The sequence below is a fragment of the Pseudophryne corroboree genome, unplaced genomic scaffold, assembly GCF_028390025.1.
Source record: "Pseudophryne corroboree isolate aPseCor3 unplaced genomic scaffold, aPseCor3.hap2 scaffold_545, whole genome shotgun sequence".
NCBI classification, from domain to species: Eukaryota; Metazoa; Chordata; class Amphibia; order Anura; family Myobatrachidae; genus Pseudophryne; species Pseudophryne corroboree.
In genome coordinates, this window is record NW_026970145.1 from 333,245 (window position 1) to 359,332 (window position 26,088).

Here is a 26,088-nt window from a genome sequence, read left to right on the forward strand (position 1 = left end):
GTTACTGTAGTATACAGAACACCACAATGCAATGAGCAGTGATAGTGAGCACTGATGAGGATACTAGAACTGACACTGAGCAGCAAGATGCAGCACTGGACTATTAGTAATGTACTGTAGTATGCTGAGCACCACAATGCAGCACAAGACAATGAGCAGTGATACTGAGCACTGATGAGGATACTACTGAGAACTGACACTGAGCAGGAGAGACACACTACTAGTATTACTGAGCAGCAATAAGTAACCACTGATACTGAGCACTGATATTGAGATTTCCACTGAGAGAACATAGCCACGTCCTCTCCGCTCTCTCTTCAATGCACGAGTAAAAATGGCAGCAACGCGCAGCTCTTTATATGGAATCCGAATCTCGCGAGAATCCGACAGCGGGATGATGACATTTTCCCTTGTTCAGGTTTTCCGAGTCAGGCGGGAACAACCGAGCCTGCCTCGGACCAGTGTTAACCACGTGGAGTTCGTGGGGAATTCGGTTCTCGGAGAACCGAACCCGCTCCTCTCTACCTTATACCCATCAATTTTTTTATTTTCAGTCTAAGCCCCTGCAGTTTTCTGTAAGCATCTGCTTCGCTATGATGATCAACAAGTCACAAGGGCAAACACTCAGGGCTTGAGGCGTAGATCTTAGGACCAGCTGCTACAAGCATGGCAGAGGTGTCACTATCACTGGTGAGACCCAGAGAGGTGGCGAGGGAGATTGTAATGCAGTGCGCGCAGATAAACAGCGCAATGGTAAAAAGGAGGCATGGTTTCATAGGTAGGGGCGTGGCCTGGTGGCCTGAATCTACATTTTGTTGCTCCGGGAGTCCCGGGGGTTGGGGGCTGCACCCGGGGACTAGTGTGTGAGCGGTGCTGGCTCCTGCACAGTGACAGGGCATGGCCACCCAGCATGACGCCTCCCTTCTTGACCATGCTGTAATTGCAGTCGCACTGCAGTTCAGCGTGATCATAAAAAATGGTGTAGGCTCCTGCTGGTGCAGACTGTAGAGAAAAGCTGCTGTGACCACGCCCCCTGTGTCTCCTCCGTTGCAGACCCCATTTTGAAGCCTTGCCCCCGGACTAAGAGAAAAGAATGCCCTTGCGCACTATCCTGACTTCTCCTCCCGTCTGCTTAATTTGTGCCTTCCAACGCACAATGCGAACAACAGGTGGTGCTGCAGGGCCCACACTCTTTTACTTGCCTTACAGAACAGCTCTGGAGCTGTTACAGTGCCCAGCTGCTGCAAGAAATCAGCTTGAATGCTTCAGGGGATGGGGCATGGCCAACATGAGCCCCACACCAAAGGAGGGTGGGGGTGTTTAATGCGAACTAGGGGTCATCCAAGCACTGCAAAAGGCCGCCATGCCCTGCATGCCCCTTTTCTCTTTTCATATGCAGATGAGGGTTCCAGTCAACTTTGGCCCACTGCTTGGATAACATCACCATATGCAAATCCGTCTGCTGCAGACCTTCCCCCAAGAGTGCTTGTACTAGTTGTTGCATATGGTTTGATATTTGATGGTGCTTCAGTATTAGGCAGCCTTCCGCCCTCCCATGTTCATCTGAAAAGATGTGGTCTCCCTGCAGTTGTTGTCCCCAGATGAGAGTTCCCTTGTGCTGCCTCAGTTGAATCTCCTTTACTTGACAGAGATGTGCCTGAGCAGCGGCCCTCACCAGCCCTATCCCAAATCATACTTATTTTGCATAGGAGATACCATGGTCATGAAGATTGTTCTCCAAGGGTGAGGTTCATTCATTGCATTCTGGGTATGCTGACCCCTGTGATTTTCCCAAATGTGGGAAACTCGACTGCATTATTTGTGGTAGTGGGGGACTGTGTTTGTGCTTTCCTCTGGTCAGCTCTGGTAAAAGTCAGATTTCTTTGTCTCAGATCTTCCTCTAGCCTTGTTCTTCTTTCGAGAGTTCCCTGGTGCTGCCTCAGTTGGATCTCCTTCACTTCACAGGGGGGAACCCGAGCAGCGACCCTCCCCAGCTCTAGCCCAACTCCTACTTACCTGCCAGGTGAGATACTATGATCATGAAGGTGTTTCTCCCAGGGCAAGGCTCACCCATTGCACTCTGGGTGTGCTGCCCCTGCGATTTCCCCAAATGTGGGAAACTTGACTGCATAATTTGTGTTTCCCCTGGTCGGCTCTCGTATAATTCAGATCTCTTTGTCTCAGGTCTCTCTCCAGCCTAGTTTGCTGTCTGTTTCCACTTCTCTTTTCTTCAGCCGCTCCCTTCTATACCCTTGTGCACTATCCTGACTTCTCCTCCAGTCTGCTTACTTTGTGCCTTCCAATGCACAATGCAAACTACAGGAAGTGCTGCAGGGCCCACACCCTTTTACTTGCCTTACAGAGCAGCTCTGGAGCTGTTACAGTGCCCAGCTGCTGCAAGAAATCAGCTTGAATGCTTCAGGGGATGGGGCATGGCCAACATGAGCCCCACACCAAAGGAGGGTGGAGGTGTTTAATGCGAACTAGGGGTCATCCAAGCACCGCAAAAGGCCGCCATGCCCTGCACGCCCATTTTCTCTTTTCATATGCAGATGAGGGTTGAAGCCAACTTTGACCCACTGCTTGGATGACATCACCGTATGCAAATCCGTCTTCTGCAGAACTTCCCCCAGGAATGCTTGCACTAGTTGTTGCATTTGGTTTGTTGTTTGGGGGTGCTTCAGTATTAGGCAGCCTTCTGCCCTCCCATGTTCATCTGAAAATATGTGTTCTCCCTGCAGTTGTTGTCCCCAGATGAGAGTTCCCTTGTGCTGCCTCACTTGAATCTCCTTTACTTGACAGAGATGTGCATGAGCAGCGGCCCTCCCCAGCCCTATTCCAAATCATACTTATTTTGCATAGGAGATACCATGGTCATGAAGATTGTTCTCCCAGGGTGAGGTTCATTCATTGCATTTTGGGTATGCTGACCCCTGTGATTTCCCCAAATGTGGGAAACTTGACTGCATTATTTGTGGTAGTGGGGGACTGTGTTTGTGCTTTCCTCTGGTCAGCTCTGGTAAAAGTCAGATTTCTTTGTCTCAGATTTTCCTCTAGCCTTGTTCTTCTTTCGAGAGTTCCCTTGTGCTGCCTCAGTTGGATCTCCTTCACTTTACAGGGGGGTACCCGAGCAGCGACCCTCCCCAGCTCTAGCCCAACTCCTACTTACCTGCCAGGTGAGACACTATGATCATGAAGGTGCTTCTCCCAGGGAAAGGCTCACCCATTGCACTCTGGGTGTGCTGCCCCTGCGATTTCCCCAAATGTGGGAAACTTGACTGCATAATTTGTGTTTCCCTTGGTCGGCTCTCGTATAATTCAGATCTCTTTGTCTCAGGTCTCTCTCCAGCCTAGTTTGCTGTCTGTTTCCACTTCTCTTTTCTTCAGCCGCTCCCTTCTATACCCTTGTGCACTATCCTGACTTCTCCTCCCGTCTGCTTACTTTGTGCCTTCCAATGCACAATGCAAACTACAGGTAGTGCTTCAGGGCCCACACCCTTTTACTTGCCTTACAGAGCAGCTCTGGAGCTGTTACAGTGCCCAGCTGCTGCAAGAAATCAGCTTGAATGCTTCAGGGGATGGGGCATGGCCAACATGAGCCCCACACCAAAGGAGGGTGGGGGTGTTTAATGCGAACTAGGGGTCATCCAAGCACTGCAAAAGGCCGCCATGCCCTGCATGCCCCTTTTCTCTTTTCATATGCAGATGAGGGTTCCAGTCAACTTTGGCCCACTGCTTGGATAACATCACCATATGCAAATCCGTCTGCTGCAGACCTTCCCCCAGGAGTGCTTGTACTAGTTGTTGCATATGGTTTGATATTTGATGGTGCTTCAGTATTAGGCAGCCTTCCGCCCTCCCATGTTCATCTGAAAAGATGTGGTCTCCCTGCAGTTGTTGTCCCCAGATGAGAGTTCCTTTGTGCTGCCTCAGTTGAATCTCCTTTGCTTGACAGAGATGTGCCTGAGCAGCGGCCCTCACCAGCCCTATCCCAAATCATACTTATTTTGCATAGGAGATACCATGGTCATGAAGATTGTTCTCCCAGGGTGAGGTTCATTCATTGCATTCTGGGTATGCTGACCCCTGTGATTTTCCCAAATGTGGGAAACTCGACTGCATTATTTGTGGTAGTGGGGGACTGTGTTTGTGCTTTCCTCTGGTCAGCTCTGGTAAAAGTCAGATTTCTTTGTCTCAGATCTTCCTCTAGCCTTGTTCTTCTTTCGAGAGTTCCCTGGTGCTGCCTCAGTTGGATCTCCTTCACTTCACAGGGGGGAACCCGAGCAGCGACCCTCCCCAGCTCTAGCCCAACTCCTACTTACCTGCCAGGTGAGATACTATGATCATGAAGGTGCTTCTCCCAGGGCAAGGCTCACCCATTGCACTCTGGGTGTGCTGCCCCTGCGATTTCCCCAAATGTGGGAAACTTGACTGCATAATTTGTGTTTCCCCTGGTCGGCTCTCGTATAATTCAGATCTCTTTGTCTCAGGTCTCTCTCCAGCCTAGTTTGCTGTCTGTTTCCACTTCTCTTTTCTTCAGCCGCTCCCTTCTATACCCTTGTGCACTATCCTGACTTCTCCTCCCGTCTGCTTACTTTGTGCCTTCCAATGCACAATGCGAACTACAGGTAGTGCTGCAGGGCCCACACCCTTTTACTTGCCTTACAGAGCAGCTCTGGAGCTGTTACAGTGCCCAGCTGCTGCAAGAAATCAGCTTGAATGCTTCAGGGGCTGGGGCATAGCCAACATGAGCCCCACACCAAAGGAGGGTGGAGGTGTTTAATGCAAACTAGGGGTCAGCCAAGCGCCGCAAAAGGCCACCATGCCCTGCACGCCCCTTTTCTCTTTTCATATGCAGACGAGGGTTGAAGCCAACTTTGACCCACTGCTTGGATGACATCACCATATGCAAATCCATCTGCGGCAGGCCTTCCCCCAGGAATGCTTGCACTAGTTGTTGCATTTGGTTTGTTGTTTGGGGGTGCTTCAGTATTAGGCAGCCTTCTGCCCTCCCATGTTCATCTGAAAATATATGTTCTCCCTGCAGTTGTTGTCCCAAGATGAGAGTTCCCTTGTGCTGCCTCAGTTGAATCTCCTTTACTTGACAGAGATGTGCATGAGCAGCGGCCCTCCCCAGCCCTATTCCAAATCATACTTATTTTGCATAGGAGATACCATGGTCATGAAGATTTTTCTCCCAGGGTGAGGTTCATTCATTGCATTTTGGGTATGCTGACCCCTGTGATTTCCCCAAATGTCGGAAACTTGACTGCATTATTTGTGGTAGTGGGAGACTGTGTTTGTGCTTTCCTCTGGTCAGCTCTGGTAAAAGTCAGATTTCTTTGTCTCAGATTTTCCTTTAGCCTTGTTCTTCTTTCGAGAGTTCCCTTGTGCTGCCTCAGTTGGATCTCCTTCACTTTACAGGGGGGTACCCGAGCAGCGACCCTCCCCAGCTCTAGCCCAACTCCTACTTACCTGCCAGGTGAGATACTATGATCATGAAGGTGCTTCTCCCAGGGCAAGGCTCACCCATTGTACTCTGGGTGTGATGCTCCTGCGATTTCCCCAAATGTGGGAATCTTGACTGCATAATTTGTGTTTCCCCTGGTCGGCTCACGTATAATTCAGATCTCTTTGTCTCAGGTCTCTCTCCAGCCTAGTTTTCTGTCTGTTTCCACTTCTCTTTTCTTCAGCCGCTCCCTTCTATACCCTTGTGCACTATCCTGACTTCTCCTCCCATCTGCTTACTTTGTGCCTTCCAATGCACAATGCAAACTACAGGTAGTGCTGCAGGGCCCACACCCTTTTACTTGCCTTACAGAGCAGCTCTGGAGCTGTTACAGTGCCCAGCTGCTGCAAGAAATCAGCTTGAATGCTTCAGGGGCTGGGGCATAGCCAACATGAGCCCCACACCGAAGGAGGGTGGAGGTGTTTAATGCGAACTAGGGGTCATCCAAGCACCGCAAAAGGCCGCCATGCCCTGCACGCCCCTTTTCTCTTTTCATATGCAGATGAGGGTTGAAGCCAACTTTGACCCACTGCTTGGATGACATCACCGTATGCAAATCCATCTTCTGCAGAACTTCCCCCAGGAATGCTTGTACTAGTTGTTGCATTTGGTTTGTTGTTTGGGGGTGCTTCAGTATTAGGCAGCCTTCTGCCCTCCCATGTTCATCTGAAAATATGTGTTCTCCCTGCAGTTGTTGTCCCCAGATGAGAGTTCCCTTGTGCTGCCTCAGTTGAATCTCCTTTACTTGACAGAGATGTGCATGAGCAGCGGCCCTTCCCAGCCCTATTCCAAATCATACTTATTTTGCATAGGAGATACCATGGTCATGAAGATTGTTCTCCCAGGGTGAGGTTCATTCATTGCATTTTGGGTATGCTGACCTCTGTGATTTCCCCAAATGTGGGAAACTTGACTGCATTATTTGTGGTAGTGGGGGACTGTGTTTGTGCTTTCCTCTGGTCAGCTCTGGTAAAAGTCAGATTTCTTTGTCTCAGATTTTCCTCTAGCCTTGTTCTTCTTTCGAGAGTTCCCTTGTGCTGCCTCAGTTGGATCTCCTTCACTTTACAGGGGGGTACCCGAGCAGCGACCCTCCCCAGCTCTAGCCCAACTCCTACTTACCTGCCAGGTGAGATACTATGATCATGAAGGTGCTTCTCCCAGGGCAAGGCTCACCCATTGCACTCTGGGTGTGCTGCTCCTGCGATTTCCCCAAATGTGGGAAACTTGACTGCATAATTTGTGTTTCCCCTGGTCGGCTCTCGTATAATTCAGATCTCTTTGTCTCAGGTCTCTCTCCAGCCTAGTTTGCTGTCTGTTTCCACTTCTCTTTTCTTGAGCCGCTCCCTTCTATGCCCTTGCGCACTATCCTGACTTCTCCTCCTGTCTGCTTACTTTGTGCCTTCCAACGCACAATGCGAACTACAGGTAGTGCTGCAGGGCCCACACCCTTTTACTTGCCTTACAGAGCAGCTCTGGAGCTGTTACAGTGCCCAGCTGCTGCAAGAATTCAGCTTGAATGCTTCAGGGGCTGGGGCATAGCCAACATGAGCCCCACACCAAAGGAGGGTGGAGGTGTTTAATGCAAACTAGGGGTCAGCCAAGCGCCGCAAAAGGCCACCATGCCCTGCACGCCCCTTTTCTCTTTTCATATGCAGACGAGGGTTGAAGCCAACTTTGACCAACTGCTTGGATGACATCACCATATGCAAATCCATCTGCGGCAGGCCTTCCCCCAGGAATGCTTGCACTAGTTGTTGCATTTGGTTTGTTGTTTGGGGGTGCTTCAGTATTAGGCAGCCTTCTGCCCTCCCATGTTCATCTGAAAATATGTGTTCTCCCTGCAGTTGTTGTCCCCAGATGAGAGTTCCCTTGTGCTGCCTCAGTTGAATCTCCTTTACTTGACAGAGATGTGCATGAGCAGCGGCCCTCCCCAGCCCTATTCCAAATCATACTTATTTTGCATAGGAGATACCATGGTCATGAAGATTGTTCTCCCAGGGTGAGGTTCATTCATTGCATTTTGGGTATGCTGACCCCTGTGATTTCCCCAAATGTGGGAAACTTGACTGCATTATTTGTGGTAGTGGGGGACTGTGTTTGTGCTTTCCTCTGGTCAGCTCTGGTAAAAGTCAGATTTCTTTGTCTCAGATTTTCCTCTAGCCTTGTTCTTCTTTCGAGAGTTCCCTTGTGCTGCCTCAGTTGGATCTCCTTCACTTTACAGGGGGGTACCCGAGCAGCGACCCTCCCCAGCTCTAGCCCAACTCCTACTTACCTGCCAGGTGAGATACTATGATCATGAAGGTGCTTCTCCCAGGGAAAGGCTCACCCATTGCACTCTGGGTGTGCTGCCCCTGCGATTTCCCCAAATGTGGGAAACTTGACTGCATAATTTGTGTTTCCCTTGGTCGGCTCTCGTATAATTCAGATCTCTTTGTCTCAGGTCTCTCTCCAGCCTAGTTTGCTGTCTGTTTCCACTTCTCTTTTCTTCAGCCGCTCCCTTCTATACCCTTGTGCACTATCCTGACTTCTCCTCCCGTCTGCTTACTTTGTGCCTTCCAATGCACAATGCAAACTACAGGTAGTGCTTCAGGGCCCACACCCTTTTACTTGCCTTACAGAGCAGCTCTGGAGCTGTTACAGTGCCCAGCTGCTGCAAGAAATCAGCTTGAATGCTTCAGGGGATGGGGCATGGCCAACATGAGCCCCACACCAAAGGAGGGTGGGGGTGTTTAATGCGAACTAGGGGTCATCCAAGCACTGCAAAAGGCCGCCATGCCCTGCATGCCCCTTTTCTCTTTTCATATGCAGATGAGGGTTCCAGTCAACTTTGGCCCACTGCTTGGATAACATCACCATATGCAAATCCGTCTGCTGCAGACCTTCCCCCAGGAGTGCTTGTACTAGTTGTTGCATATGGTTTGATATTTGATGGTGCTTCAGTATTAGGCAGCCTTCCGCCCTCCCATGTTCATCTGAAAAGATGTGGTCTCCCTGCAGTTGTTGTCCCCAGATGAGAGTTCCCTTGTGCTGCCTCAGTTGAATCTCCTTTGCTTGACAGAGATGTGCCTGAGCAGCGGCCCTCACCAGCCCTATCCCAAATCATACTTATTTTGCATAGGAGATACCATGGTCATGAAGATTTTTCTCCCAGGGTGAGGTTCATTCATTGCATTTTGGGTATGCTGACCCCTGTGATTTCCCCAAATGTCGGAAACTTGACTGCATTATTTGTGGTAGTGGGAGACTGTGTTTGTGCTTTCCTCTGGTCAGCTCTGGTAAAAGTCAGATTTCTTTGTCTCAGATTTTCCTTTAGCCTTGTTCTTCTTTCGAGAGTTCCCTTGTGCTGCCTCAGTTGGATCTCCTTCACTTTACAGGGGGGTACCCGAGCAGCGACCCTCCCCAGCTCTAGCCCAACTCCTACTTACCTGCCAGGTGAGATACTATGATCATGAAGGTGCTTCTCCCAGGGCAAGGCTCACCCATTGTACTCTGGGTGTGATGCTCCTGCGATTTCCCCAAATGTGGGAATCTTGACTGCATAATTTGTGTTTCCCCTGGTCGGCTCACGTATAATTCAGATCTCTTTGTCTCAGGTCTCTCTCCAGCCTAGTTTTCTGTCTGTTTCCACTTCTCTTTTCTTCAGCCGCTCCCTTCTATACCCTTGTGCACTATCCTGACTTCTCCTCCCATCTGCTTACTTTGTGCCTTCCAATGCACAATGCAAACTACAGGTAGTGCTGCAGGGCCCACACCCTTTTACTTGCCTTACAGAGCAGCTCTGGAGCTGTTACAGTGCCCAGCTGCTGCAAGAAATCAGCTTGAATGCTTCAGGGGCTGGGGCATAGCCAACATGAGCCCCACACCGAAGGAGGGTGGAGGTGTTTAATGCGAACTAGGGGTCATCCAAGCACCGCAAAAGGCCGCCATGCCCTGCACGCCCCTTTTCTCTTTTCATATGCAGATGAGGGTTGAAGCCAACTTTGACCCACTGCTTGGATGACATCACCGTATGCAAATCCATCTTCTGCAGAACTTCCCCCAGGAATGCTTGCACTAGTTGTTGCATTTGGTTTGTTGTTTGGGGGTGCTTCAGTATTAGGCAGCCTTCTGCCCTCCCATGTTCATCTGAAAATATGTGTTCTCCCTGCAGTTGTTGTCCCCAGATGAGAGTTCCCTTGTGCTGCCTCAGTTGAATCTCCTTTACTTGACAGAGATGTGCATGAGCAGCGGCCCTTCCCAGCCCTATTCCAAATCATACTTATTTTGCATAGGAGATACCATGGTCATGAAGATTGTTCTCCCAGGGTGAGGTTCATTCATTGCATTTTGGGTATGCTGACCTCTGTGATTTCCCCAAATGTGGGAAACTTGACTGCATTATTTGTGGTAGTGGGGGACTGTGTTTGTGCTTTCCTCTGGTCAGCTCTGGTAAAAGTCAGATTTCTTTGTCTTAGATTTTCCTCTAGCCTTGTTCTTCTTTCGAGAGTTCCCTTGTGCTGCCTCAGTTGGATCTCCTTCACTTTACAGGGGGGTACCCGAGCAGCGACCCTCCCCAGCTCTAGCCCAACTCCTACTTACCTGCCAGGTGAGATACTATGATCATGAAGGTGCTTCTCCCAGGGCAAGGCTCACCCATTGCACTCTGGGTGTGCTGCTCCTGCGATTTCCCCAAATGTGGGAAACTTGACTGCATAATTTGTGTTTCCCCTGGTCGGCTCTCGTATAATTCAGATCTCTTTGTCTCAGGTCTCTCTCCAGCCTAGTTTGCTGTCTGTTTCCACTTCTCTTTTCTTGAGCCGCTCCCTTCTATGCCCTTGCGCACTATCCTGACTTCTCCTCCTGTCTGCTTACTTTGTGCCTTCCAACGCACAATGCGAACTACAGGTAGTGCTGCAGGGCCCACACCCTTTTACTTGCCTTACAGAGCAGCTCTGGAGCTGTTACAGTGCCCAGCTGCTGCAAGAATTCAGCTTGAATGCTTCAGGGGCTGGGGCATAGCCAACATGAGCCCCACACCAAAGGAGGGTGGAGGTGTTTAATGCAAACTAGGGGTCAGCCAAGCGCCGCAAAAGGCCACCATGCCCTGCACGCCCCTTTTCTCTTTTCATATGCAGACGAGGGTTGAAGCCAACTTTGACCAACTGCTTGGATGACATCACCATATGCAAATCCATCTGCGGCAGGCCTTCCCCCAGGAATGCTTGCACTAGTTGTTGCATTTGGTTTGTTGTTTGGGGGTGCTTCAGTATTAGGCAGCCTTCTGCCCTCCCATGTTCATCTGAAAATATATGTTCTCCCTGCAGTTGTTGTCCCAAGATGAGAGTTCCCTTGTGCTGCCTCAGTTGAATCTCCTTTACTTGACAGAGATGTGCATGAGCAGCGGCCCTCCCCAGCCCTCTTCCAAATCATACTTATTTTGCATAGGAGATACCATGGTCATGAAGATTTTTCTCCCAGGGTGAGGTTCATTCATTGCATTTTGGGTATGCTGACCCCTGTGATTTCCCCAAATGTGGGAAACTCGACTGCATTATTTGTGGTAGTGGGAGGCTGTGTTTGTGATTTCTTCTGGTCAGCTCTAGTAAAAGTCAGATTTCTTTGTTTCAGATTTTCCTTTAGCCTTGTTCTTCTTTCGAGAGTTCCCTTGTGCTGCCTCAGTTGGATCTCCTTCACTTAACAGGGGGGTGTCCAAGCAGCGACCCTCCCTAGCTCTAGCCCAACTCCTACTTACCTGCCAGGTGAGATACTATGATCATGAAGGTGCTTCTCCCAGGGCAAGGCTCACCCATTGCACTCTGGGTGTGCTGCCCCTGCGATTTCCCTAAATGTGGGAAACTTGACTGCATAATTTGTGTTTCCCCTGGTCGGCTCTCGTATAATTCAGATCTCTTTGTCTCAGATCTCTCTCCAGCCTAGTTTGCTGTCTGTTTCCACTTCTCTTTTCTTCAGCCGCTCCCTTCTATACCCTTGTGCACTATCCTGACTTCTCCTCCCGTCTGCTTACTTTGTGCCTTCCAATGCACAATGCAAACTACAGGTAGTGCTGCAGGGCCCACACCCTTTTACTTGCCTTACAGAGCGTCTCTGGAGCTGTTACAGTGCCCAGCTGCTGCAAGAAATCTGCTTGAATGCTTCAGGGGATGGGACATGGCCAACATGAGCCCCACACCAAAGGAGGGTGGAGCAGAAGGCTGCCTAATACTGAAGCACCCCCAAACAACAAACCAAATGCAACAACTAGTGCAAGCATTCCTGGGGGAAGGCCTGCCGCAGATGGATTTGCATATGGTGATGTCATCCAAGCAGTGGGTCAAAGGTGGCTTCAACCCTCGTCTGCATATAAAAACAGAAAAGGGGCGTGCAGGGCATGGTGGCCTTTTGCGGCGCTTGACTGACCCCTAGTTTGCATTAAACACCTCCACCCTCCTTCGGTGTGGGGCTCATGTTGGCTATGCCCCAGCCCCTGAAGCATTCAAGCTGATTTCTTGCAGCAGCTGGCCACTGTAACAGCTCCAGAGCTGCTCTGTAAGGCAAGTAAAAGGGTGTGGGCCCTGCAGCACTACCTGTAGTTTGCATTGTGCATTGGAAGGCACAAAGTAAGCAGACGGGAGGAGAAGTCAGGATAGTGCACAAGGGTATAGAAGGGAGCGGCTGAAGAAAAGAGAAGTGGAAACAGACAGCAAACTAGGCTGGAGAGAGACCTGAGACAAAGAGATCTGAATTATACGAGAGCCGACCAGGGGAAACACAAATTATGCAGTCAAGTTTCCCACATTTGGGGAAATCGCAGGAGCAGCACACCCAGAGTACAATGGGTGAGCCTTGCCCTGGGAGAAGCACCTTCATGATCATAGTATCTCACCTGGCAGGTAAGTAGGAGTTGGGCTAGAGCTGGGGAGGGTCGCTGCTCGGGTACCCCCCTGTAAAGTGAAGGAGATCCAACTGAGGCAGCACAAGGGAACTCTCGAAAGAAGAACAAGGCTAAAGGAAAATCTGAGACAAAGAAATCTGACTTTTACCAGAGCTGACCAGAAGAAATCACAAACACAGCCTCCCACTACCACAAATAATGCAGTCAAGTTTCCCACATTTGGGGAAATCACAGGGGTCAGCATACCCAAAATGCAATGAATAAACCTCACCCTGGGAGAAAAATCTTCATGACCATGGTATCTCCTATGCAAAATAAGTATGATTTGGAATAGGGCAGGGGAGGGCCGCTGCTCATGCACATCTCTGTCAAGTAAAGGAGATTTAACTGAGGCAACACAAGGGAACTCTCATCTGGGGACAACAACTGCAGGGAGAACATATATTTTCAGATGAACATGGGAGGGCAGAAGGCTGCCTAATACTGAAGCACCCCCAAACAACAAACCAAATGCAACAACTAGTGCAAGCATTCCTGGGGGAAGGCCTGCCGCAGATGGATTTGCATATGGTGATGTCATCCAAGCAGTGGGTCAAAGTTGGCTTCAACCCTCGTCTGCATATGAAAAGAGAAAAGGGGCGTGCAGGGCATGGCGGCCTTTTGCGGTGCTTGGATGACCCCTAGTTCGCATTAAACACCTCCACCCTCTTTTGGTGTGGGGCTCATGTTGGCCATGCCCCATCCCCTGAAGCATTCAAGCAGATTTCTTGCAGCAGCTGGGCACTGTAACAGCTCCAGAGCTGCTCTGTAAGGCAAGTAAAAGGGTGTGGGCCCTGCAGCACTACCTGTAGTTTGCATTGTGCATTGGAAGGCACAAAGTAAGCAGACGGGAGGAGAAGTCAGGATAGTGCACAAGGTTATAGAAGGGAGCGGCTGAAGAAAAGAGAAGTGGAAACAGACAGCAAACTAGGCTGGAGAGAGACCTGAGACAAAGAGATCTGAATTATACGAGAGCCGACCAGGGGAAACACAAATTATGCAGTCAAGTTTCCCACATTTGGGGAAATCGCAGGGGCAGCACACCCAGAGTGCAATGGGTGAGCCTTGCCCTGGGAGAAGCACCATCATGATCATAGTATCTCACCTGGCAGGTAAGTAGGAGTTGGGCTAGAGCTGGGGAGGGTCTCTGCTCGGGCACCCCCCTGTCAAGTGAAGGAGATCCAACTGAGGAAGCACAAGGGAACTCTCAAAAGAAGAACAAGGCTAGAGGAAGATCTGAAACAAAGAAATCTGACTTTTACCAGAGCTGACCAGAGGAAAACACAAACACAGTCCCCCACTACCACAAATAAAGCAGTCGAGTTTCCCACATTTGGGGAAATCACAGGGGTCAGCATACCCAGAATGCAATGAATGAACCTCACCCTGGGAGAATAATCTTCATGACCATGGTATGTCCTATGCAAAATAAGTATGATTTGGGATAGAGCTGGGGTGGGCCGCTGCTCATGCACATCTCTGTCAAGTTAAGGAGATTCAACTGAGGCAGCACAAGGGAACTCTCATCTGGGGACAACAACTGCAGGGAGAACACATATTTTCAGATGAACATGGGAGGGCAGAAGGCTGCCTAATACTGAAGCACCCCCAAACAACAAACCAAATGCAACAACTAGTGCAAGCATTCCTGGGGGAAGTTCTGCAGAAGACGGATTTGCATACGGTGATGTCATCCAAGCAGTGGGTCAAAGTTGGCTTCAACCCTCATCTGCATATGAAAAGAGAAAAGGGGCGTGCAGGGCATGGCGGCTTTTTGCGGTGCTTGGATGACCCCTAGTTCGCATTAAACACCTCCACCTTCCTTTGGTGTGGGGCTCATGTTGGCCATGCCCCATCCCCTGAAGCATTCAAGCTGATTTCTTGCAGCAGCTGGGCACTGTAACAGCTCCAGAGCTGCTCTGTAAGGCAAGTAAAAGGGTGTGGGCCCTGCAGCACTACCTGTAGTTTGCATTGTGCATTGGAAGGCACAAAGTAAGCAGACGGGAGGAGAAGTCAGGATAGTGCACAAGGGTATAGAAGGGAGCGGCTGAAGAAAAGAGAAGTGGAAACAGACAGCAAACTAGGCTGGAGAGAGACCTGAGACAAAGAGATCTGAATTATACGAGAGCCGACCAGGGGAAACACAAATTATGCAGTCAAGTTTCCCACATTTGGGGAAATCGCAGGAGCAGCACACCCAGAGTACAATGGGTGAGCCTTGCCCTGGGAGAAGCACCTTCATGATCATAGTATCTCACCTGGCAGGTAAGTAGGAGTTGGGCTAGAGCTGGGGAGGGTCGCTGCTCGGGTACCCCCCTGTAAAGTGAAGGAGATCCAACTGAGGCAGCACAAGGGAACTCTCGAAAGAAGAACAAGGCTAAAGGAAAATCTGAGACAAAGAAATCTGACTTTTACCAGAGCTGACCAGAGGAAAGCACAAACACAGTCTCCCACTACCACAAATAATGCAGTCAAGTTTCCCACATTTGGGGAAATCACAGGGGTCAGCATACCCAAAATGCAATGAATGAACCTCACCCTGGGAGAAAAATCTTCATGACCATGGTATCTCCTATGCAAAATAAGTATGATTTGGAATAGGGCTGGGGAGGGCCGCTGCTCATGCACATCTCTGTCAAGTAAAGGAGATTCAACTGAGGCAGCACAAGGGAACTCTCATCTTGGGACAACAACTGCAGGGAGAACACATATTTTCAGATGAACATGGGAGGGCAGAAGGCTGCCTAATACTGAAGCACCCCCAAACAACAAACCAAATGCAACAACTAGTGCAAGCATTCCTGGGGGAAGTTCTGCAGAAGACGGATTTGCATACGGTGATGTCATCCAAGCAGTGGGTCAAAGTTGGCTTCAACCCTCATCTGCATATGAAAAGAGAAAAGGGGCGTGCAGGGCATGGCGGCCTTTTGCGGTGCTTGGATGACCCCTAGTTCGCATTAAACACCTCCACCCTCCTTTGGTGTGGGGCTCATGTTGGCCATGCCCCATCCCCTGAAGCATTCAAGCTGATTTCTTGCAGCAGCTGGGCACTGTAACAGCTCCAGAGCTGCTCTGTAAGGCAAGTAAAAGGGTGTGGGCCCTGCAGCACTACCTGTAGTTTGCATTGTGCATTGGAAGGCACAAAGTAAGCAGACGGGAGGAGAAGTCAGGATAGTGCACAAGGGTATAGAAGGGAGTGGCTGAAGAAAAGAGAAGTGGAAACAGACAGCAAACTAGGCAGGAGAGAGACCTGAGACAAAGAGATCTGAATTATACGAGAGCCGACCAGGGGAAACACAAATTATGCAGTCAAGTTTCCCACATTTGGGGAAATCGCAGGAGCAGCACACCCAGAGTACAATGGGTGAGCCTTGCCCTGGGAGAAGCACCTTCATGATCATAGTATCTCACCTGGCAGGTAAGTAGGAGTTGGGCTAGAGCTGGGGAGGGTCGCTGCTCGGGTACCCCCCTGTAAAGTGAAGGAGATCCAACTGAGGCAGCACAAGGGAACTCTCGAAAGAAGAACAAGGCTAAAGGAAAATCTGAGACAAAGAAATCTGACTTTTACCAGAGCTGACCAGAGGAAAGCACAAACACAGTCTCCCACTACCACAAATAATGCAGTCAAGTTTCCCACATTTGGGGAAATCACAGGGGTCAGCATACCCAAAATGCAATGAATGAACCTCACCCTGGGAGAAAAATCTTCATGACCATGGTATCTCCTATGCAAAATAAGTATGATTTAGAATAGGGCTGGGGAGGGCCGCTGCTCATGCACATCTCTGTCAAGTAAAGGAGATTCAACTGAGGCAGCACAAGGGAACTCTCATCTTGGGACAACAACTGCAGGGAGAACACATATTTTCAGATGAACATGGGAGGGCAGAAGGCTGCCTAATACTGAAGCACCTCCAAACAACAAACCAAATGCAACAACTAGTGCAAGCATTCCTGGGGGAAGGCCTGCCGCAGATGGATTTGCATATGGTGATGTCATCCAAGCAGTGGGTCAAAGTTGGCTTCAACCCTCGTCTGCATATGAAAACAGAAAAGGGGCGTGCAGGGCATGGTGGCCTTTTGTGGCGCTTGTCTGACCCCTAGTTTGCATTAAACACCTCCACCCTCCTTCGGTGTGGGGCTCATGTTGGCTATGCCCCAGCCCCTGAAGCATTCAAGCTGATTTCTTGCAGCAGCTGGGCACTGTAACAGCTCCAGAGCTGCTCTGTAAGGCAAGTAAAAGGGTGTGGGCCCTGCAGCACTACCTGTAGTTTGCATTGTGCATTGGAAGGCACAAAGTAAGCAGACGGGAGGAGAAGTCAGGATAGTGCACAAGGGTATAGAAGGGAGCGGCTGAAGAAAAGAGAAGTGGAAACAGACAGCAAACTAGGCTGGAGAGAGACCTGAGACAAAGAGATCTGAATTATACGAGAGCCGACCAGGGGAAACACAAATTATGCAGTCAAGTTTCCCACATTTGGGGAAATCGCAGGAGCAGCACACCCAGAGTACAATGGGTGAGCCTTGCCCTGGGAGAAGCACCTTCATGATCATAGTATCTCACCTGGCAGGTAAGTAGGAGTTGGGCTAGAGCTGGGGAGGGTCGCTGCTCGGGTACCCCCCTGTAAAGTGAAGGAGATCCAACTGAGGCAGCACAAGGGAACTCTCGAAAGAAGAACAAGGCTAAAGGAAAATCTGAGACAAAGAAATCTGACTTTTACCAGAGCTGACCAGAGGAAAGCACAAACACAGTCTCCCACTACCACAAATAATGCAGTCAAGTTTCCCACATTTGGGGAAATCACAGGGGTCAGCATACCCAAAATGCAATGAATGAACCTCACCCTGGGAGAAAAATCTTCATGACCATGGTATCTCCTATGCAAAATAAGTATGATTTGGAATAGGGCTGGGGAGGGCCGCTGCTCATGCACATCTCTGTCAAGTAAAGGAGATTCAACTGAGGCAGCACAAGGGAACTCTCATCTTGGGACAACAACTGCAGGGAGAACACATATTTTCAGATGAACATGGGAGGGCAGAAGGCTGCCTAATACTGAAGCACCTCCAAACAACAAACCAAATGCAACAACTAGTGCAAGCATTCCTGGGGGAAGGCCTGCCGCAGATGGATTTGCATATGGTGATGTCATCCAAGCAGTGGGTCAAAGTTGGCTTCAACCCTCGTCTGCATATGAAAACAGAAAAGGGGCGTGCAGGGCATGGTGGCCTTTTGCGGCGCTTGTCTGACCCCTAGTTTGCATTAAACACCTCCACCCTCCTTCGGTGTGGGGCTCATGTTGGCTATGCCCCAGCCCCTGAAGCATTCAAGCTGATTTCTTGCAGCAGCTGGGCACTGTAACAGCTCCAGAGCTGCTCTGTAAGGCAAGTAAAAGGGTGTGGGCCCTGCAGCACTACCTGTAGTTTGCATTGTGCATTGGAAGGCACAAAGTAAGCAGACGGGAGGAGAAGTCAGGATAGTGCACAAGGGTATAGAAGGGAGCGGCTGAAGAAAAGAGAAGTGGAAACAGACAGCAAACTAGGCTGGAGAGAGACCTGAGACAAAGAGATCTGAATTATACGAGAGCCGACCAGGGGAAACACAAATTATGCAGTCAAGTTTCCCACATTTGGGGAAATCGCAGGAGCAGCACACCCAGAGTACAATGGGTGAGCCTTGCCCTGGGAGAAGCACCTTCATGATCATAGTATCTCACCTGGCAGGTAAGTAGGAGTTGGGCTAGAGCTGGGGAGGGTCGCTGCTCGGGTACCCCCCTGTAAAGTGAAGGAGATCCAACTGAGGCAGCACAAGGGAACTCTCGAAAGAAGAACAAGGCTAAAGGAAAATCTGAGACAAAGAAATCTGACTTTTACCAGAGCTGACCAGAGGAAAGCACAAACACAGTCTCCCACTACCACAAATAATGCAGTCAAGTTTCCCACATTTGGGGAAATCACAGGGGTCAGCATACCCAAAATGCAATGAATGAACCTCACCCTGGGAGAAAAATCTTCATGACCATGGTATCTCCTATGCAAAATAAGTATGATTTGGAATAGGGCTGGGGAGGGCCGCTGCTCATGCACATCTCTGTCAAGTAAAGGAGATTCAACTGAGGCAGCACAAGGGAACTCTCATCTTGGGACAACAACTGCAGGGAGAACACATATTTTCAGATGAACATGGGAGGGCAAAAGGCTGCCTAATACTGAAGCACCCCCAAACAACAAACCAAATGCAACAACTAGTGCAAGCATTCCTGGGGGAAGTTCTGCAGAAGACGGATTTGCATACGGTGATGTCATCCAAGCAGTGGGTCAAAGTTGGCTTCAACCCTCATCTGCATATGAAAAGAGAAAAGGGGCGTGCAGGGCATGGCGGCCTTTTGCGGTGCTTGGATGACCCCTAGTTCGCATTAAACACCTCCACCCTCCTTTGGTGTGGGGCTCATGTTGGCCATGCCCCATCCCCTGAAGCATTCAAGCTGATTTCTTGCAGCAGCTGGGCACTGTAACAGCTCCAGAGCTGCTCTGTAAGGCAAGTAAAAGGGTGTGGGCCCTGCAGCACTACCTGTAGTTTGCATTGTGCATTGGAAGGCACAAAGTAAGCAGACGGGAGGAGAAGTCAGGATAGTGCACAAGGGTATAGAAGGGAGCGGCTGAAGAAAAGAGAAGTGGAAACAGACAGCAAACTAGGCTGGAGAGAGACCTGAGACAAAGAGATCTGAATTATACGAGAGCCGACCAGGGGAAACACAAATTATGCAGTCAAGTTTCCCACATTTGGGGAAATCGCAGGGGCAGCACACCCAGAGTGCAATGGGTGAGCCTTGCCCTGGGAGAAGCACCTTCATGATCATAGTATCTCACCTGGCAGGTAAGTAGGAGTTGGGCTAGAGCTGGGGAAAGTCGCTGTTCGGGCACCCCCCTGTCAAGTGAAAGAGATCCAACTGAGGCAGCACAAGGGAACTCTCGAAAGAAGAACAAGGCTAGAGGAAGATCTGAGACAAAGAAATCTGACTTTTTCCAGAGCTGACCAGAGGAAAGCACAAACACAGTCCCCACTACCACAAATAATGCAGTCGAGTTTCCCACATTTGGGGAAATCACAGGGGTCAGCATACCCAAAATGCAATGAATGAACCTCACCCTGGGAGAACAATCTTCATGACCATGGTATCTCCTATGCAAAATAAGTATGATTTGGGATAGGGCTGGGGAGGGCCGCTGCTCATGCACATCTCTGTCAAGTAAAGGAGATTCAACTGAGGCAGCACAAGGAAACTCTCATCTGGGGACAACAACTGCAGGGAGAACACATATTTTCAGATGAACATGGGAGGGCAGAAGGCTGCCTAATACTGAAGCACCCCCAAACAACAAACCAAATGCAACAACTAGTACAAGCATTCCTGGGGGAAGTTCTGCAGAAGACGGAATTGCATACGGTGATGTCATCCAAGCAGTGGGCCAAAGTTGGCTGGAACCCTCATCTGCATATGAAAAGAGAAAAGGGGTATGCAGGGCATGGCGGCCTTTTGCGGCGCTTGGATGACCCTTAGTTCGCATTAAACACCTCCACCCTCCTTCGGTGTGGGGCTCATGTTGGCCATGCCCCATCCCCTGAAGCATTCAAGCTGATTTCTTGCAGCAGCTTGGCACTGTAACAGCTCCAGAGCTGTTCAGTAAGGCAAGTAAAAGGGTGTGGGCCCTGCAGCACTACCTGTAGTTTGCATTGCGCATTGGAAGGCACAAAGTAAGCAGACAGGAGGAGAAGTCAGGATAGTGCACAAGGGTATAAAAGGGAGCGGCTCAAGAAAAGAGAAGTTGAAACAGACAGCAAACTAGGCTGGAGAGAGACCTGAGACAAAGAGATCTGAATTATACGAGACCTGACCAGGGGAAACACAAATTATGCAGTCAAGTTTCCCACATTTGGGGAAATCGCAGGGGCAGCACACCCAGAGTGCAATGGGTGAGCCTTGCCCTGGGAGAAGCACCTTCATGATCATAGTATCTCACCTGGCAGGTAAGTAGGAGTTGGGCTAGAGCTGGGGAGGGTCGCTGCTCGGGCACCCCCCTGTCAAGTGAAGGAGATCCAACTGAGGCAGCACAAGGAAACTCTCGAAAGAAGAACAAGGCTAGAGGAAGATCTGAAACAAAGAAATTTGACTTTTACCAGAGCTGACCAGAGGAAAACACAAACACAGTCCCCCACTACCAACAAATAAAGCAGTCGCGTTTCCCACATTTGGGGAAATCACAGGGGTCAGCATACCCAGAATGCAATGAATGAACCTCACCCTGGGAGAGTAATCTTCATGACCATGGTATCTCCTATGCAAAATAAGTATGATTTGGGATAGGGCTGGGGAGGGCCGCTGCTCATGCACATCTCTGTCAAGTAAAGGAGATTCAACTGAGGCAGCACAAGGGAACTCTCATCTGGGGACAACAACTGCAGGGAGAACACATATTTTCAGATGAACATGGGAGGGCAGAAGGCTGCCTAATACTGAAGCACCCCCAAACAACAAACCAAATGCAACAACTAGTGCAAGCATTCCTGGGGGAAGTTCTGCAGAAGACGGATTTGCATACGGTGATGTCATCCAAGCAGTGGGTCAAAGTTGGCTTCAACCCTCATCTGCATATGAAAAGAGAAAAGGGGCGTGCAGGGCATGGCGGCCTTTTGCGGTGCTTGGATGACCCTAGTTCGCATTAAACACCCCCACCCTCCTTTGGTGTGGGGCTCATGTTGGCCATGCCCCATCCCCTGAAGCATTCAAGCTGATTTATTGCAGCAGCTGGGCACTGTAACAGCTCCAGAGCTGCTATGAACGGCAAGTAAAAGAGTGTGGGCCCTGCAGCACTACCTGTAGTTTGCATTGTGCATTGGAAGGCACAAAGTAAGCAGACGGGAGAAGTCAGGATAGTGCGCAAGGGCATAGAAGGGAGCGGCTCAAGAAAAGAGAAGTTGAAACAGACAGCAAACTAGGCTGGAGAGAGACCTGAGACAAAGAGATCTGAATTATACGAGAGCCGACCAGGGGAAACACAAATTATGCAGTCAAGTTTCCCACATTTGGGGAAATCGCAGGAGCAGCACACCCAGAGTGCAATGGGTGAGCCTTGCCCTGGGAGAAGCACCTTCCTGATTATAGTATCTCACCTGGCAGGTAAGTAGGAGTTGGGCTAGAGCTTGGGAGGGTCGCTGCTCGGGCACCCCCCTGTCAAGTGAAGGAGATCCAACTGAGGCAGCACAAGGAAACTCTCGAAAGAAGAACAAGGCTAGAGGAAGATCTGAGACAAAGAAATCTGACTTTTACCAGAGCTGACCAGAGGAAAGCACAAACACAGTCCCCCACTACCACAAATAATGCAGTCGAGTTTCCCAAATTTGGGAAAATCACAGGGGTCAGCATACCCAGAATGCAATGAATGAACCTCACCCTGGGAGAACAATCTTCATGACCATGGTATCTCCTATGCAAAATAAGTATGATTTGGGATAGGGCTGGGGAGGGCCGCTGCTCAGGCACATCTCTGTCAAGTAAAGGAGATTCAACTGAGGCAGCACAAGGGAACTCTCATCTGGGGACAACAACTGCAGGGAGAACACATATTTTCAGATGAACATGGGAGGGCAGAAGGCTGCCTAATACTGAAGCACCCCCAAACAACAAACCAAATGCAACAACTAGTGCAAGCATTCCTGGGGGAAGGCCTGCAGCAGATGGATTTGCATACGGTGATGTCATCCAAGTAGTGGGTCAAAGTTGGCTTCAACCCTCGTCTGCATATGAAAAGAGAAAAGGGGCGTGCAGGGCATGGCGGCCTTTTGCGGCGCTTGGATGACCCCTAGTTCGCATTAAACACCTCCACCCTCCTTCGGTGTGGGGCTCATGTTGGCTATGCCCCAGCCCCTGAAGCATTCAAGCTGATTTCTTGCAGCAGCTGGGCACTGTAACAGCTCCAGAGCTGCTCTGTACGGCAAGTAAAAGGGTGTGGGCCCTGCAGCACTACCTGTAGTTTGCATTGTGCATTGGAAGGCACAAAGTAAGCAGTCAGGAGGAGAAGTCAGGATAGTGCACAAGGGTATAAAAGGGAGGGGCTCATGAAAAAAGAAGTGGAAACAGACAGCAAACTAGGCTGGAGAGAGACCTGAGACAAAGAGATCTGAATTATACGAGAGCCGACCAGGGGAAACACAAATTATGCAGTCAAGCTTCCCACATTTGGGGAAATCAGAGTGCAATGGGTGAGCCTTGCCCTGGGAGAAGCACCTTCATGATCATAGTATCTCACCTGGCAGGTAAGTAGGAGTTGGGCTAGAGCTGGGGAGGGTCGCTGCTCGGGCACCCCCCTGTCAAGTGAAAGAGATCCAACTGAGGCAGCACAAGGGAACTCTCGAAAGAAGAACAAGGCTAGAGGAAGATCTGAGACAAATAAATCTGACTTTTACCAGAGCTGACCAGAGGAAAGCACAAACACAGTCCCCCACTACCACAAATAATGCAGTCGAGTTTCCCACATTTGGGGAAATCACAGGGGTCAGCATACCCAGAATACAATGAATGAACCTCACCCTGGGAGAACAATCTTCATGACCATGGTATCTCCTATGCAAAATAAGTATGATTTGGGATAGGGCTGGGGAGGGCCGCTGCTCAGGCACATCTCTGTCAAGTAAAGGAGATTCAACTGAGGCAGCACAAGGGAACTCTCATCTGGGGACAACAACTGCAGGGAGAACACATATTTTCAGATGAACATGGGAGGGCAGAAGGCTGCCTAATACTGAAGCACCCCCAAACAACAAACCAAATGCAACAACTAGTGCAAGCATTCCTGGGGGAAGGCCTGCAGCAGATGGATTTGCATACGGTGATGTCATCCAAGCAGTGGGTCAAAGTTGGCTTCAACCCTCGTCTGCATATGAAAAGAGAAAAGGGGCGTGCAGGGCATGGCGGCCTTTTGCGGCGCTTGGATGACCCCTAGTTCACATTAAACACCTCCACCCTCCTTCGGTGTGGGGCTCATGTTGGCTATGCCCCAGCCCCTGAAGCATTCAAGCTGATTTCTTGCAGCAGCTGGGCACTGTAACAGCTCCAGAGCTGCTCTGTACGGCAAGTAAAAGGGTGTGGGCCCTGCAGCACTACCTGTAGTTTGCATTGTGCATTGGAAGGCACAAAGTAAGCAGACAGGAGGAGAAGTCAGGATAGTGCACAAGGGTATAAAAGGGAGGGGCTCATGAAAAAAGAAGTGGAAACAGACAGCAAACTAGGCTGGAGAGAGACCTGAGACAAAGAGATCTGAATTATACGAGAGCTGACCAGGGGAAACACAAATTATGCAGTCAAGCTTCCCACATTTGGGGAAATCGCAGGGGCACCACACCCAGAGTGCAATGGGTGAGCCTTGCCCTGGGAGAAGCACCTTCATGATCAAAGTGTCTCACCTGGCAGGTAAGTAGGAGTTGGGCTAGAGCTGGGGAGGGTCGCTGCTCTGGCACCCCCCTGTCAAGTGAAAGAGATCCAACTGAGGCAGCACAAGGGAACTCTCGAAAGAAGAACAAGGCTAGAGGAAGATCTGAGACAAATAAATCTGACTTTTACCAGAGCTGTCCAGAGGAAAGCACAAACACAGTCCCCCACTACCACAAATAATGCAGTCGTGTTTCCCACATTTGGGGAAATCACAGGGGTCAGCATACCCAGAATGCAATGAATGAACCTCACCCTGGGAGAACAATCTTCATGACCATGGTATCGCCTATGCAAAATAAGTATGATTTGGGATAGGGCTGGGGAGGGCCGCTGCTCAGGCACATCTCTGTCAAGTAAAGGAGATTCAACTGAGGCAGCACAAGGGAACTCTCATCTGGGGACAACAACTGCAGGGAGAACACATATTTCCAGATAAACATGGGAGGGCAGAAGGCTGCCTAATACTGAAGCACCCCCAAACAACAAACCAAATGCAACAACTAGTACAAGCATTCCTGGGGGAAGGCCAGCAGCAGATGGATTTGCATATGGTGATGTCATCCAAGCAGTGGGTCAAAGTTGGCTTCAACCCTCGTCTGCATATGAAAAGAGAAAAGGGGCGTGCAGGGCATGGCGGCCTTTTGCGGCGCTTGGATGACCCCTAGTTCGCATTAAACACCTCCACCCTCCTTCGGTGTGGGGCTCATGTTGGCTATGCCCCAGCCCCTGAAGCATTCAAGCTGATTTCTTGCAGCAGCTGGGCACTGTAACAGCTCCAGAGCTGCTCTGAACGGCAAGTAAAAGGGTGTGGGCCCTGCAGCACTACCTGTAGTTTGCATTGTGCATTGGAAGGCACAAAGTAAGCAGACGGGAGAAGTCAGGATAGTGCGCAAGGGCATAGAAGGGAGCGGCTCAAGAAAAGAGAAGTTGAAACAGACAGCAAACTAGGCTGGAGAGAGACCTGAGACAAAGAGATCTGAATTATATGAGAGCCGACCAGGGGAAACACAAATTATGCAGTCAAGTTTCCCACATTTGGGGAAATCGCAGGAGCAGCACACCCAGAGTGCAATGGGTGAGCCTTGCCCTGGGAGAAGCACCTACATGATCATAGTATCTCACCTGCCAGGTAAGTAGAAGTTGGGCTAGAGCTGGGGAGGGTCGCTGCTCGGGTACCCCCCTGTCAAGTGAAGGAGATCCAACTGAGGCAGCACAAGGGAACTCTCGAAAGAAGAACAAGGCTAGAGGAAGATCTGAGACAAATAAATCTGACTTTTACCAGAGCTGACCAGAGGAAAGCACAAACACAGTCCCCCACTACCACAAATAATGCAGTCGAGTTTCCCACATTTGGGGAAATCACAGGGGTCAGCATACCCAGAATGCAATGAATGAGCCTCACCCTGGGAGAACAATCTTCATGACCATGGTATCTCCTATGCAAAATAAGTATGATTTGGGATAGGGCTGGGGAGGGCCGCTGCTCAGGCACATCTCTGTCAAGTAAAGGAGATTCAACTGAGGCAGCACAAGGGAACTCTCATCTGGGGACAACAACTGCAGGGAGAACACAAATTTTCAGATGAACATGGGAGGGCAGAAGGCTGCCTAATAATGAAGCACCCCCAAACAACAAACCAAATGCAACAACTAGTGCAAGCATTCCTGGGGGAAGGCCTGCAGCAGATGGATTTGCATACGGTGATGTCATCCAAGCAGTGGGTCAAAGTTGGCTTCAACCCTCGTCTGCATATGAAAAGAGAAAAGGGGCGTGCAGGGCATGGCGGCCTTTTGCGGCGCTTGGATGACCCCTAGTTCGCATTAAACACCTCCACCCTCCTTCGGTGTGGGGCTCATGTTGGCTATGCCCCAGCCCCTGAAGCATTCAAGCTGATTTCTTGCAGCAGCTGGGCACTGTAACAGCTCCAGAGCTGCTCTGTACGGCAAGTAAAAGGGTGTGGGCCCTGCAGCACTACCTGTAGTTTGCATTGTGCATTGGAAGGCACAAAGTAAGCAGGCAAGGTCCAGAGAACAGTTAGAGGTCGGAGTAGCACTATCTCAAGTAGTACTACGACAGCACGGATGGATTCTAAATATTCCAAAATCGCAGCTGATTCCGACGACACGTCTGCTGTTCCTAGGGATGATTCTGGACACAGTACAGAAAAAGGTGTTTCTCC

General features: G+C 50.0%; 38 non-coding genes and 3 pseudogenes across 38 annotated transcripts; 18 read left to right on the forward strand and 23 right to left on the reverse strand.

Annotated features, from left to right (window-relative positions):
* Positions 1–1,692: 1,692 nt before the first annotated feature.
* LOC135032572 (U1 spliceosomal RNA) lies at positions 1,693–1,856 on the forward strand. Its single transcript, XR_010228075.1, has one exon. It is a non-coding gene; the product is annotated as a U1 spliceosomal RNA (small nuclear RNA).
* A 152-nt stretch (positions 1,857–2,008) lies between these two features.
* On the forward strand, positions 2,009–2,171 carry LOC135032447 (U1 spliceosomal RNA). Its single transcript, XR_010227966.1, has one exon. It is a non-coding gene; the product is annotated as a U1 spliceosomal RNA (small nuclear RNA).
* Positions 2,172–2,845: 674 nt separating this feature from the next.
* On the forward strand, positions 2,846–3,009 carry LOC135032574 (U1 spliceosomal RNA). Its single transcript, XR_010228077.1, has one exon. It is a non-coding gene; the product is annotated as a U1 spliceosomal RNA (small nuclear RNA).
* A 152-nt stretch (positions 3,010–3,161) lies between these two features.
* On the forward strand, positions 3,162–3,324 carry LOC135032475 (U1 spliceosomal RNA). Its single transcript, XR_010227992.1, has one exon. It is a non-coding gene; the product is annotated as a U1 spliceosomal RNA (small nuclear RNA).
* Positions 3,325–3,998: 674 nt separating this feature from the next.
* On the forward strand, positions 3,999–4,162 carry LOC135032501 (U1 spliceosomal RNA). Its single transcript, XR_010228014.1, has one exon. It is a non-coding gene; the product is annotated as a U1 spliceosomal RNA (small nuclear RNA).
* Positions 4,163–4,314: 152 nt separating this feature from the next.
* On the forward strand, positions 4,315–4,477 carry LOC135032457 (U1 spliceosomal RNA). Its single transcript, XR_010227975.1, has one exon. It is a non-coding gene; the product is annotated as a U1 spliceosomal RNA (small nuclear RNA).
* A 674-nt stretch (positions 4,478–5,151) lies between these two features.
* On the forward strand, positions 5,152–5,315 carry LOC135032431 (U1 spliceosomal RNA). Its single transcript, XR_010227953.1, has one exon. It is a non-coding gene; the product is annotated as a U1 spliceosomal RNA (small nuclear RNA).
* Positions 5,316–5,467: 152 nt separating this feature from the next.
* Positions 5,468–5,619, forward strand: LOC135032532 (U1 spliceosomal RNA; annotated as a pseudogene).
* A 685-nt stretch (positions 5,620–6,304) lies between these two features.
* On the forward strand, positions 6,305–6,468 carry LOC135032592 (U1 spliceosomal RNA). Its single transcript, XR_010228094.1, has one exon. It is a non-coding gene; the product is annotated as a U1 spliceosomal RNA (small nuclear RNA).
* A 152-nt stretch (positions 6,469–6,620) lies between these two features.
* Positions 6,621–6,783, forward strand: LOC135032467 (U1 spliceosomal RNA). The gene has a single exon (XR_010227984.1). It is a non-coding gene; the product is annotated as a U1 spliceosomal RNA (small nuclear RNA).
* Positions 6,784–7,457: 674 nt separating this feature from the next.
* On the forward strand, positions 7,458–7,621 carry LOC135032575 (U1 spliceosomal RNA). Its single transcript, XR_010228078.1, has one exon. It is a non-coding gene; the product is annotated as a U1 spliceosomal RNA (small nuclear RNA).
* Positions 7,622–7,773: 152 nt separating this feature from the next.
* LOC135032473 (U1 spliceosomal RNA) lies at positions 7,774–7,936 on the forward strand. Its single transcript, XR_010227990.1, has one exon. It is a non-coding gene; the product is annotated as a U1 spliceosomal RNA (small nuclear RNA).
* A 674-nt stretch (positions 7,937–8,610) lies between these two features.
* LOC135032432 (U1 spliceosomal RNA) lies at positions 8,611–8,774 on the forward strand. Its single transcript, XR_010227954.1, has one exon. It is a non-coding gene; the product is annotated as a U1 spliceosomal RNA (small nuclear RNA).
* Positions 8,775–8,926: 152 nt separating this feature from the next.
* On the forward strand, positions 8,927–9,078 carry LOC135032533 (U1 spliceosomal RNA; annotated as a pseudogene).
* Positions 9,079–9,763: 685 nt separating this feature from the next.
* Positions 9,764–9,927, forward strand: LOC135032593 (U1 spliceosomal RNA). Its single transcript, XR_010228095.1, has one exon. It is a non-coding gene; the product is annotated as a U1 spliceosomal RNA (small nuclear RNA).
* Positions 9,928–10,079: 152 nt separating this feature from the next.
* Positions 10,080–10,242, forward strand: LOC135032468 (U1 spliceosomal RNA). The gene has a single exon (XR_010227985.1). It is a non-coding gene; the product is annotated as a U1 spliceosomal RNA (small nuclear RNA).
* A 674-nt stretch (positions 10,243–10,916) lies between these two features.
* Positions 10,917–11,080, forward strand: LOC135032423 (U1 spliceosomal RNA). Its single transcript, XR_010227945.1, has one exon. It is a non-coding gene; the product is annotated as a U1 spliceosomal RNA (small nuclear RNA).
* A 152-nt stretch (positions 11,081–11,232) lies between these two features.
* Positions 11,233–11,395, forward strand: LOC135032476 (U1 spliceosomal RNA). The gene has a single exon (XR_010227993.1). It is a non-coding gene; the product is annotated as a U1 spliceosomal RNA (small nuclear RNA).
* An 828-nt stretch (positions 11,396–12,223) lies between these two features.
* Positions 12,224–12,386, reverse strand: LOC135032486 (U1 spliceosomal RNA). The gene has a single exon (XR_010228000.1). It is a non-coding gene; the product is annotated as a U1 spliceosomal RNA (small nuclear RNA).
* A 152-nt stretch (positions 12,387–12,538) lies between these two features.
* LOC135032421 (U1 spliceosomal RNA) lies at positions 12,539–12,702 on the reverse strand. Its single transcript, XR_010227943.1, has one exon. It is a non-coding gene; the product is annotated as a U1 spliceosomal RNA (small nuclear RNA).
* Positions 12,703–13,376: 674 nt separating this feature from the next.
* Positions 13,377–13,539, reverse strand: LOC135032480 (U1 spliceosomal RNA). The gene has a single exon (XR_010227996.1). It is a non-coding gene; the product is annotated as a U1 spliceosomal RNA (small nuclear RNA).
* Positions 13,540–13,691: 152 nt separating this feature from the next.
* LOC135032424 (U1 spliceosomal RNA) lies at positions 13,692–13,855 on the reverse strand. The gene has a single exon (XR_010227946.1). It is a non-coding gene; the product is annotated as a U1 spliceosomal RNA (small nuclear RNA).
* A 674-nt stretch (positions 13,856–14,529) lies between these two features.
* Positions 14,530–14,692, reverse strand: LOC135032487 (U1 spliceosomal RNA). The gene has a single exon (XR_010228001.1). It is a non-coding gene; the product is annotated as a U1 spliceosomal RNA (small nuclear RNA).
* Positions 14,693–14,844: 152 nt separating this feature from the next.
* On the reverse strand, positions 14,845–15,008 carry LOC135032414 (U1 spliceosomal RNA). Its single transcript, XR_010227937.1, has one exon. It is a non-coding gene; the product is annotated as a U1 spliceosomal RNA (small nuclear RNA).
* A 674-nt stretch (positions 15,009–15,682) lies between these two features.
* Positions 15,683–15,845, reverse strand: LOC135032488 (U1 spliceosomal RNA). The gene has a single exon (XR_010228002.1). It is a non-coding gene; the product is annotated as a U1 spliceosomal RNA (small nuclear RNA).
* Positions 15,846–15,997: 152 nt separating this feature from the next.
* On the reverse strand, positions 15,998–16,161 carry LOC135032415 (U1 spliceosomal RNA). The gene has a single exon (XR_010227938.1). It is a non-coding gene; the product is annotated as a U1 spliceosomal RNA (small nuclear RNA).
* A 674-nt stretch (positions 16,162–16,835) lies between these two features.
* LOC135032490 (U1 spliceosomal RNA) lies at positions 16,836–16,998 on the reverse strand. The gene has a single exon (XR_010228004.1). It is a non-coding gene; the product is annotated as a U1 spliceosomal RNA (small nuclear RNA).
* Positions 16,999–17,150: 152 nt separating this feature from the next.
* On the reverse strand, positions 17,151–17,314 carry LOC135032416 (U1 spliceosomal RNA). Its single transcript, XR_010227939.1, has one exon. It is a non-coding gene; the product is annotated as a U1 spliceosomal RNA (small nuclear RNA).
* A 674-nt stretch (positions 17,315–17,988) lies between these two features.
* On the reverse strand, positions 17,989–18,151 carry LOC135032491 (U1 spliceosomal RNA). The gene has a single exon (XR_010228005.1). It is a non-coding gene; the product is annotated as a U1 spliceosomal RNA (small nuclear RNA).
* Positions 18,152–18,303: 152 nt separating this feature from the next.
* Positions 18,304–18,467, reverse strand: LOC135032417 (U1 spliceosomal RNA). The gene has a single exon (XR_010227940.1). It is a non-coding gene; the product is annotated as a U1 spliceosomal RNA (small nuclear RNA).
* Positions 18,468–19,141: 674 nt separating this feature from the next.
* LOC135032458 (U1 spliceosomal RNA) lies at positions 19,142–19,304 on the reverse strand. The gene has a single exon (XR_010227976.1). It is a non-coding gene; the product is annotated as a U1 spliceosomal RNA (small nuclear RNA).
* A 153-nt stretch (positions 19,305–19,457) lies between these two features.
* LOC135032576 (U1 spliceosomal RNA) lies at positions 19,458–19,619 on the reverse strand. Its single transcript, XR_010228079.1, has one exon. It is a non-coding gene; the product is annotated as a U1 spliceosomal RNA (small nuclear RNA).
* Positions 19,620–20,293: 674 nt separating this feature from the next.
* LOC135032463 (U1 spliceosomal RNA) lies at positions 20,294–20,456 on the reverse strand. The gene has a single exon (XR_010227980.1). It is a non-coding gene; the product is annotated as a U1 spliceosomal RNA (small nuclear RNA).
* Positions 20,457–20,608: 152 nt separating this feature from the next.
* Positions 20,609–20,773, reverse strand: LOC135032471 (U1 spliceosomal RNA). The gene has a single exon (XR_010227988.1). It is a non-coding gene; the product is annotated as a U1 spliceosomal RNA (small nuclear RNA).
* Positions 20,774–21,443: 670 nt separating this feature from the next.
* Positions 21,444–21,606, reverse strand: LOC135032504 (U1 spliceosomal RNA). The gene has a single exon (XR_010228017.1). It is a non-coding gene; the product is annotated as a U1 spliceosomal RNA (small nuclear RNA).
* A 152-nt stretch (positions 21,607–21,758) lies between these two features.
* On the reverse strand, positions 21,759–21,922 carry LOC135032569 (U1 spliceosomal RNA). Its single transcript, XR_010228072.1, has one exon. It is a non-coding gene; the product is annotated as a U1 spliceosomal RNA (small nuclear RNA).
* A 972-nt stretch (positions 21,923–22,894) lies between these two features.
* Positions 22,895–23,058, reverse strand: LOC135032571 (U1 spliceosomal RNA). The gene has a single exon (XR_010228074.1). It is a non-coding gene; the product is annotated as a U1 spliceosomal RNA (small nuclear RNA).
* A 674-nt stretch (positions 23,059–23,732) lies between these two features.
* On the reverse strand, positions 23,733–23,895 carry LOC135032529 (U1 spliceosomal RNA). The gene has a single exon (XR_010228038.1). It is a non-coding gene; the product is annotated as a U1 spliceosomal RNA (small nuclear RNA).
* Positions 23,896–24,047: 152 nt separating this feature from the next.
* Positions 24,048–24,211, reverse strand: LOC135032409 (U1 spliceosomal RNA). The gene has a single exon (XR_010227932.1). It is a non-coding gene; the product is annotated as a U1 spliceosomal RNA (small nuclear RNA).
* A 692-nt stretch (positions 24,212–24,903) lies between these two features.
* On the reverse strand, positions 24,904–25,045 carry LOC135032446 (U1 spliceosomal RNA; annotated as a pseudogene).
* Positions 25,046–25,197: 152 nt separating this feature from the next.
* On the reverse strand, positions 25,198–25,361 carry LOC135032573 (U1 spliceosomal RNA). The gene has a single exon (XR_010228076.1). It is a non-coding gene; the product is annotated as a U1 spliceosomal RNA (small nuclear RNA).
* Positions 25,362–26,088: the final 727 nt, after the last annotated feature.